The sequence below is a fragment of the Emydura macquarii genome, unplaced genomic scaffold (assembly GCF_026122565.2).
Source record: "Emydura macquarii macquarii isolate MOO-44397 ecotype Brisbane River unplaced genomic scaffold, CSIRO-AGI_Emac_v2 contig_2988, whole genome shotgun sequence".
Classification (NCBI taxonomy): domain Eukaryota; kingdom Metazoa; phylum Chordata; order Testudines; family Chelidae; genus Emydura; species Emydura macquarii.
The window spans coordinates 773,262-783,079 of record NW_027133125.1 but is presented as its reverse complement, the minus strand read 5'-3'; positions in this window follow the sequence as shown (position 1 = coordinate 783,079).

The following is a 9,818-nucleotide window of genomic DNA, read 5'->3' as shown; positions in this document are numbered from 1 at the left end:
TTTGAATTGTGGTAGGATTTAGTAGTTCCATTCAAGGATTGAAATCATATTGTGCTAGGCGCTGTATAAACATAACTTACCCACAAAGCCTACAGTCTGACCACATTTAGATTAGGAAGCTTGGGCAACAAGACTGTTTTCAAAACCAACCTTGAATGAACCAACTCTATCATGTCAGCATTGGGCACAAATGCATTGCACACACTGAGCATTTGTTGGAGTAAAGATTTGGTTAAGCGCTCCAGGCTTCAGCCTTCTTTGGCAGTTTTGCGAGATGCGCCTGTCTTGCCCCATATGTTTACAAGATTATAGACGTATAAACGATAAGAAAAATGTGTTTGTTGCTGAGTTCCGTAAATACAGTTAAGGATCAGAGTAAAACTGTGTTTTGATTTTGTTTTATTTCTAAGCCGTGGAATTTAACAGAAGAATTTAAAACTAACTGAAAGAAGCTCTTTGCAAGCAACTAAGGAGATCAGATAGAATTACAGGACACAGTGAACTCCAAGAAAAGAAGGAATTTGTCAAAGATTGAGTTTTCCCTTAAGCTAAAGAGAAAGAAGATTGTTTTGACAATAGCAATGCAGGCAGTGCCTTGTACCTTAAGAAGTGAAGAAGAAAGAGGAATTTCTTCCTCTCTTGTCAGAGAGAAAAACAAGCATCCAGAATAAACATGAGACCCGCTCTTTCTCTGGTGTAAGTGTTGAAGTCAATGGAGCTATGCCAGTTTACACCAACTGAAGATCTGGGCCGTTAAGCTCAACTCACAGTAGTTGAAAACAAGCTTCTGTCCTGAACCCATTAAGCTTCCTCCTGTGAAAGAGGGCTAGACCCATCCCTCTCCATATGTGGGGCAGAGGAATTCCAGAGTTCCAGCCTGGCTGAGCAGTTGCCTATAGCTTCCCCCATCCTTCTATTTCAAGACCCCTTCCACTCCTAAAGCTAATGGACACAGAAGCACTCTTGAGTCTCCACCACCCTTTTGTGGGCAGCTACAGCCTCTTCTCACTCCAGCAGCACATGGTCGCCATGAATGTAACCTCTCCCTCTGGCACTTCACATAGGAGAGCAGCTCCTTAGCCCGCCCCCTCTGCTCCCCCCCAGCTTCCAGGATCAGGAACGTCCAGTCCCACGCTGGAAGATGGGACACAGGCAAGATGTTGCGAGCTGCATCTGAGGAATAAGGGGCTGGGGAGTCAACCCGATGTTGCAGTGGGTAGTAGGTGGCAGCCAGCTCTGGGATGGTGCCTTTAATACATCCCCCAGGACCTCAGGGTGTCTCCTGTGGATGTGACCGCCTCCCCCTGGGTACATGAAAGCACCCTTCTTTATCATGGTGGCAGATGGCTACATTTGGCTTCCGAGTATTGGGGTGTCTCTTTCCGGCCTTCCCCCCGCATCCACCAATCTCCCATCCTACTCCCTCTAGGAAGTTTTTCTTTAGTGTATCAGTCTTACACTCTCAGCCACCCTGACTGACACACTGAAAACTGAATTCAAGATGGCTGCTACTGGATTTCATGTCCCCAGTTGAAAGAGGTCAAAATGTTTCCAGTGTTTCCAAATCAAGCTGTTTCAGAACATTTCATTACACCAAATACTTTGAGGTGTCAACATTTTATCCTGATTTGGGACAAAAAAAAACCAACAACACAAATACTACAATACCAGAACTTTCATTTTCCAACAGAGAAGGAGGGACATTTTATCTCCTTATGCAAAATGTCTATTCTTCCAAACCACACTGTAAGGTAATCCTACTGGGACAGATTTGTTTGTCTTAAATATAGGAGGTAGTTTAATTTTTAGCTCAGTTCCTTGAATTGTAGTTTCATCATGTATTCATTTCACAAAGAACGGTCTCACAGGACATGCAGCTGCTAAATGCTGTAACATCAGGGTATCTGAAAGAAGATGGCAGGACCACAATGTTTTAAAATTGAAAATAATTCGATCCAGGTCTAGTCAAAAAATGTTAGACCACCACATTTTTTCCCAAAGGAAAATGGTATTTTGTCAAGCCTGAAGTTTCCCAAGGGAAGAGATTTTTAGCAGAATTTTTCCCAACCGGAAGATCAATGCAAAATGTTTAACTACTTGTCAACATTAAGCTCTGAATCCTCCCAAGCTACTGTAGTGCCTCATAGGAGTTGTAGGTTGGGGTTCTTTCTGCCCCTATTTTCACCTATAGGACTTACTCTTCACCTGAACTTCATTTCCTTTGATTCATGGGGGGTCTTTCCCTGTGCTGAGCCACCATAGTTCCTCTCAGACTGGAGGCTGATGTTTATCCTAAGACCCTATCCTCAGATTTCTCACCACCAGTGCTATGTTGGTTTGTGGGGTGCTCAGATGTTTGTTTCTTCCATCTTCAGTTCACTGATGCCCGGAGAAGACAACTCCAAAATTACTGCTAAATGCAATAATGAAAAAACACCTACCACGTGCATTAATAAATTGCAAATTTAGCCACCGGCTGTGGCAAATACTGCATAATATGATATTATTAATTTCTTCACGATACAAAAGCCAGCAAGGGCTACCAAAGTTGAAGCTATATTGCCAGCAAGCACTGACATTTCCAAGAATATTTTTGTCCTTTATATAAACACGTAACATATAAACAAAGGCTGATGAGTGCAACTCCAATAAGCACAGTTTTCATCTAGCTTGTAAGTGATTTAACAGATACTCATCTGTGCTACTAGACACAAAATAGCCAAGTATATGATTGTATCTAGAGGCCAAGATTTTCAAAAATGATGAGTGATTTTGGGAATGTCCATATTTGGTTGTCCAATTTAAGGCCCCATAAAAGTGTGTGTGTGGGCGGGTCTGGATTTTCACATTCGCTTCAAGGGGATCTGTAAAGTTATATCTAAATTGAAAAAAAAAATCAACTTACAAGACATTTTATTAGTTATACTGCTTTTTGTGGCATTCCTTTTTAGCCATAAAATGATCTTTTGGGGACAGCGACAATTGAAGATGAATGACAGTTTGTGCTTTTAAAACAGGTTTTCACCTGAATAGAAAATAAAATGAAAAACTTGGAAGTTAAACCAGAAGTTCTTAACCTGTTTTGGAAATAGCAAGATTTTCCCCCCCCTTCCCACAAATCCAGTTACAGATTTTGTTGCTCTGAATTAGAGACTATAAGAATGAGCTTGTTTAAAACAGAAATCAGAGACAGCAGCACCAGAATACCAGCCGCGAGAATATCCAAACCTCAATAAGAAATGCCAGATGCAATCTAACCAGACATACTCAGTACCAATTTTGGCTTTTTTACGTGAGTGAATTTCATAAACAACTAAGCATGAAACAAACGTAAACATGTCACTGAAGTAGCCAGAGATAGGGATTTGCTCTCAAGTAAACAAATACATCCCTGGTTAAGACATATTGTCGCTGTCACATTTAACAATGATTTACAGTACCCTGCCTTACACCGGTCTCAGGGGGATGCAGAATTGCCATATCAGGTCAGACCAGTGATTTATCAAGTCCAATATCCTGTCCTGAACAGCAACCAGTAACAGCTGCTTCAGAGGAAGGCAGAAGAAACTCAATAACAGACAATATAGAACTGGAGTGGATAAATATGGCCCGTGGGTTAGATCCAGTCCATCTAACATTTCTGTCTGGCCTGCCATGCAGGGGCGTAGCCAGGATTTATTTTTTGGCTGTGGCTGATTCGGGTGGGCCTGGTGGAAAAACAAGCACGTCTGGCTTCCGGTCACATGACCAGAAGCCAGAAGTTCAGGAAAGCGACCAAGTGAAAAATTAAGCTGCCCGATGCTCTAGATGCCAAGGTAGCATAAGAAGAGCATTGGCAGCAGAATAAGCTGCTGCCAACACTGCACTTTAGCTGCTTTGGCAACGGGGCAGCTCAGTGATTCTCAGCCCGTCACTTTCCCCAAACTTCCTACTTCCGACCACGTGGGAAAGTGAACTAGTTCGGGAAAGCGACCATCTGAGAAATTAAGCTGCCTGCTCCAGTTGCCAAGGTGGCTAGTTAAGCGGAGATCATTTCATTACGTGCGGCCCGCAATGACTTACCAAAATTGGTGGAATGGGCCCTCTGCGAAAATTAGTGCCCACCCCTAATATATAGAAGAACCTTCTCTGAGCTGGTGAGTTTCATTCCCTGCTGTAAAACAGCCAACACATACTTCATAGGGTTACAATTCTGCCTCTAGCTATGGTTTGGCTTTATGTACTCACTGACAAATAATGTAACAAATTCCAGCCCCAACCTTCTCTCCCAGCTTGGCTGCCGCCAGACTAACCGCACTGGCTTTTTTGCCCCGAAAGCCATTCCCCCCTTTTTTCTGTTAGAACTTTGCTACGTCATCAGCCCTCGGCGTGGTTCCAGTGCCTTTATAAAGGCTGAGTCAGCGGGCCCAACGTTTGGCATCCTATTCTTTGGCAGAGCAGCTGATTTTACATGAGAGATTGCTTAATTTCCTTAGCATCTCCACCACTTGGTTCTGGAATCCCTCCAGAAGTAACAAGGATAATTCCTGAACACCTAATCCCCTACAGCAACTGTTCCATCTCTCTTAATGAGAGGCAACACAGTGTAAAGATACATCAAACGATCTAAAACAATTCAAATAAAAGATTAACTGTTCTTTATTATCACAACCACAACAGGTCTCTCGGCCATTGTCTAGCTCTGTAGAAAATCCAGGACAACCAAGGAGTTAATCACACAGGCTATGGAAGCAGATTAAAATGGCCAGGTCTCTGTCATTCCTCTCAGGAACAGCTCACTCCCGGCTCTTTATCACCATTGAGATTTTACCTTTGAAGATTGCATCACTAAATCAATGTCTATAATAATCTAATTTAGAGAGTATACACCAAGTATGACACAGGCAAGATTCTGCTCAGAGCCAAAGAATTTCCAGGATCCCCATGGAATTTGACGTAGGGTATTTGAAACCAGGGAATCATTAAGCGAGAGAAAGAAATGTTATTTTAGAATATAATATGCCATTTTTCAAGCGATGTCCATGGCAGAAAGCATAAAGGGGGCCAAAAATGTTAAGTAACAGTAATAGATAAATCACAAAACATGATTAACACTAATAATTAATTTTATTAGATCTGGTCAAATATGATCACATTTTGAAGTTTTTCAATGAAAAAGGAGGAAATATTTTATTATGATCGTTGGGGGAAAAATAGTCCTTTTCATTCAGAATAATGGTTGTTTCTGGATTACCCAGAAGATCCCATGTGCCATGTAAATACCTTGAAAGACACTGTCCTTTCTGCAAAGATTTCAAAAATCTGAAGGTTTGGGTTTTTTTTGTTTTTTTTAAAGGAGTGCAAATAAATTATTCCATACAAACTATGAGTTAGTTGTCATTTATTGGTGTCAATATTTAGGTGTGGTCCCACAAAAGTTTCGTATGTGGAATTCCCATTTAAGTCATTTGGAGTTTAGTATTATTTGATGGAAGGACTAGATTTTGGATTTTATGATCTGACAATACATAGTAGTTGGGATTTTCGAAGAAACATGTAAGGCGTTAAACAAAGTTTCAAGTGCACAAGTGACAAATGTCTAATTCCAACTGAAAGTAAATGGAATTTAGGCCCCTAACTCCATAAAGTTAGAATCATAGAATCACAGATGATTAGGGATGGAAGGGACTTCAGGAGGTCATCTAGTTCAACCCCCTGGTCAAAGCAGGACCAACCCAACTAAACCATCCCAGCCAAGGCTTTCTCAAGTCGCACCTTAAAAACCTCTAAGGATGGAGATTCCACCACCTCCCTAGGTAACCCATTCCAGTGTTTCACCACCCTCCTACTGAAAAAGATTTTCCTAATATCCAACTGAGACCTCCCCCACTGCAACTTGAGACCATTGCTCCTTGTTCTGTCATCTGCCACCACTGAGAACAGCCTAGCCCCATCCTCCCTGGAACCCCCTTTCAGGTAGTTGAAGGCTGCTATCAAATCCTCTCTCATTCTTCTTTTCTGAAGACTAAATAAGCCTAGTTTCCCTCAGCCTCTCCTCATCATAGGGGACTCCAGTCCCCTAATCATTTTCATTGCCCTTGCTGGACTCTTTCCAATTTGTCAACATCCTTTCTGTAGTGGGGGGCCCAAAACTGGACACAGCACTCCAAATGAGTCCTCACCAGGGCTAAATAAAGGGGAATAATCACTTCCCTCAATCTGCTGGCAATGCTCCTACTAAGGCAGTCCAATATGCCGTTAGCCTTCTTGGCAACCAGGGCACACAGCTGACTCATATCCAGCTTCTTGTCCACTGTTATCCCCAGGTCCTTTTCTGCAGAACTGCTGCCTCTCTCGTCGGACCCCAGTCTGTAGCAGTGCATGGGATTCTTCTATCCTAAGTGCAGGACTCTGCACTTGTCCTTGTTGAACCTCATCAGCTTTCTTTTAGCCCAATCCTCTAATTTGTCTAGGTCACTCTGTATCCTATCGCTGCCCTCCAGTGTATCTACCACTCCCCCCAGCTTAGTGTCATCTGCAAACTTGCTGAGGGTGCAATCCATCCCATCCTCCAGATCATTAATGAAGGTGTTGAACAAAACCAGCCCCAGTACCGACCCCCGGGGCACTCTGCTTGTTACCGGCTGCCAACTAGACATCAAGCTGTTGATCTCTAACTGTTGAGCCCAATGATCTAGCCAGATTTCTATCCATCTTGTAATCTATTCATCCAGCCCATATTTCTGTAACTTGCTGATAAGAAAAATGTGGGAGATGGTAACAAAAGCTTTACTAAAGTCAAGGTATATCATGTCCACTGCTTTCCTCACATCCACAGAGCCAGTCATCTCATCACAGAAGGCAATCAGGTTGGTCAGACATGACTTGTCCTGGGTGAATCCATGCTGACTGTTCCTGATCACCTTCCTCTCTTCCAAGTGCCTCAAAACGGATTCCTTGAGGAACTGTTCCATGATTTTTCTGGGGACTGAGGTGAGACTGACCGGCCTGTAGTTCCCCAGATCCTCCTCCTTCCTTTTTTTGAAGATGGGCACTATATTTGCCTTTTTCCAATCATATTCAACCTCCCCCAGGTGCCATGAGTTTTCAAAGGTAATGGCCAATGGATCTGCAGTCACATCAGCCAACTCCCTCAGCACCATCAGATGCATTGCATCCGGCCCCATGGACTTGTGCATGTCCAGCCTTTCTAAATAGTCTTGAACCTGTTCCTTCAGCATTGAGATACTCACCTCCTCTACATTCTGTGCTGCCCAGTGCAGTAATCTTGGAGCTGCCCTTGTCTGTGAAGAAAGAGGCAAAAAAAAAAAATTGAATATTACAGCTTTTTCCACATCTGTGATTAGGTTGCCTCCCCCATTCTGTAAGGGGCCCACACTTTCCCTGACCTTCTTCTTGTTACTAACATACCTGTAGAAACCCTTCTTGTTACCCTTCACGTCCCTTGTTAGCTGTAACTCCAATTGTGCTTTGACCTTCCTGGTTTCACTCATACATGCTCAAGCAGTATTTTTATACTTCTCCCTGGTCATCTGACCAAGCTTCCACTTCTTGTAAGCTTCCTTTTTGTGTTTAAACTCACTGAAGAGTTCTTTGTTAAGCCAAGCTGGCATCCTGCCCTATTTGCTATTGTTTCTGCACATCAGGATGGTGTGTTCCCACGCTCCCAATAAGGTTTCTTTAAAATACAGCCAGCTCTCCTGGATGCCTTTCCCCATCATATTAGCCTCCCAGGGGATCCTGCCCATCAGCTCCCTGAGCAAGTCAAAGTCTGCTTTTCTGAAGTCCAGGTTTCGTATCCTGCTGTTCTCCTTTCTTTCTTTTGTCAGGATCCTGAACTCAACCATGTCATGGCTTCTGCTGCCCAGGTTATCACCCACTTCTATTTACCCTACCAATTCTTCCCTGTTTTTGAGCAAAGTTCAACGTTCCTTTGAAAAACCCAACAACCTAGAAGTGTGGCTCTGCTCTGACAAGTGGCAATGTAAAAATGGCACCTTCTTACCCACTGAGCTGCTCCGGATGTGTATTTCATGTCTTGTCCACTCGCTTTATTACCAAAAACCAAGCTCTTACTACTTTGATTCCTGTTCCCACCTCAGGGCTAGCGCAGCTCAGAAAGAGTGAGCTGGAGTCCATTCTGGCATGCAAATGAACAGCAAAATAATTTATTAAATTCTGATTGCAGAATCTTTATTGTGGAGTGAAGCCAGAATGAATCCAGCTTGGCTTTCAGATTCCACACTGATTGCAGGGCTGGCAGCTGGGTAAGAAAAATAATGTTCTGTATATAAAGTGAGCAGATTAGATCTGCTAATCATTGATACTTGCATCAGGGTGGTGGCAAAATAATATTAGGAAAGATTTTATTGCAACAACTCTGGGTCGAGTGATCATTTATAAAAGATTAGTAAATGATTAATAGAGATTTTATAAGCATGGGTAGCATGTGTTATGGATATTATAAGCACATGGATCAAAGGTTGCGTGAATGATTATAAAACATGAACATGAACATTAAATAGTTGTTCTTTAGACTCCAACAGAGTAACTATTTGTTAATATAGGCTGAAAATTTTCCAAGTAAAGTTTTTTGGATGAAAAATGCATTTTGGACCGAAACCAAAAAAATTATCACCAGTAAATTTCTTTTTCAGGAAAGAAGAAAGGAAGGCAAAAGTAGTGAGAGAAAGATAGGGAAAGAAAAAAACATTTCCTCCTCCCCCTTTATTTCCAGTGGATGAGGAAGCAGTGAAGAGGAGAATGTGCCCCCAACCAGCACCAAAATGATAATAATCAATATTTTCATGAAGACAGAAAATGTCCCAGAAATGTGCAGCTAAAATATTCTTGTTTCTGTCACAATATACTTCTTTTTACCTCCAACCAGTTCTGATTAAAACTTCTATTAATCAATTAACAACACTTTATGAAGTATCGATGAATGTACCCTTAATATAAAAAGTGCCACTAGGTTCTGGTTCAACCCAAATTTTTACCAATTTGCAAAAGTTTTTAACTGCACATTCCTGCTGTGAAGTATGACAAGAAGCACAAGCAATAGAGAACTGTTTCTGGGTTTCCTCAGAATATCCTCCTGTGACATGCCTTATGGTAGGACAGCCATCCTTTTCATGCCATGTCATGTCCCTCCATCCATAACCCTTTTCTTTTAAGGTAGGGAGACCTAGGGTGTGTCTATACAGCAACTGGACACCCATGGCTGGCCTGTACTAACTGTCTTGGGTTCATGGGGCTTATACTGTGGGGCTGTTCCATTGCAGTGTAGGCTTCTGGGCTCAGGCTGGAGTAGGGTGACCAGATGTCCCGATTTCACAGGGACAGTCCCAATATTCAGGGCTTTGTCTTATATGGGCACCTATCACCCCCACACCCATTCCAATTTTTCACACTTGCTATCTGGTCACCCTAGGCTGAAGCCCAAGCTCTGGGACTCTCCGAACCCGCAGGATTCGTGAGCTCATGCTTCAGCCAGCTGGCATGGGCCAACCGCTGGTGTCTAGTAGCTTCATAGACACACCTTAACTGGACTCAGCTTTATCTAATTAGCTCCCAGCTGTCAGTAATTCCCTGACCTGCCTTTGAACTCTTGCTGGGGATGCACCCTTCAAACCACAGGCTGTTGAGAGGGTTGGCAGGGCCTGTTCTCAAAAACACCACGGGGTCTTTGGGATACCCTCCTGAGGATGCCGAAACATGAACACTTTCCATCACAGACCCAGGAAACAAGGAACCCCCAAAAGCCATTCCTGCCCAGCGCTTTGCAGAGAAGGTGCCGGTTTTAATAGGCCAGAATC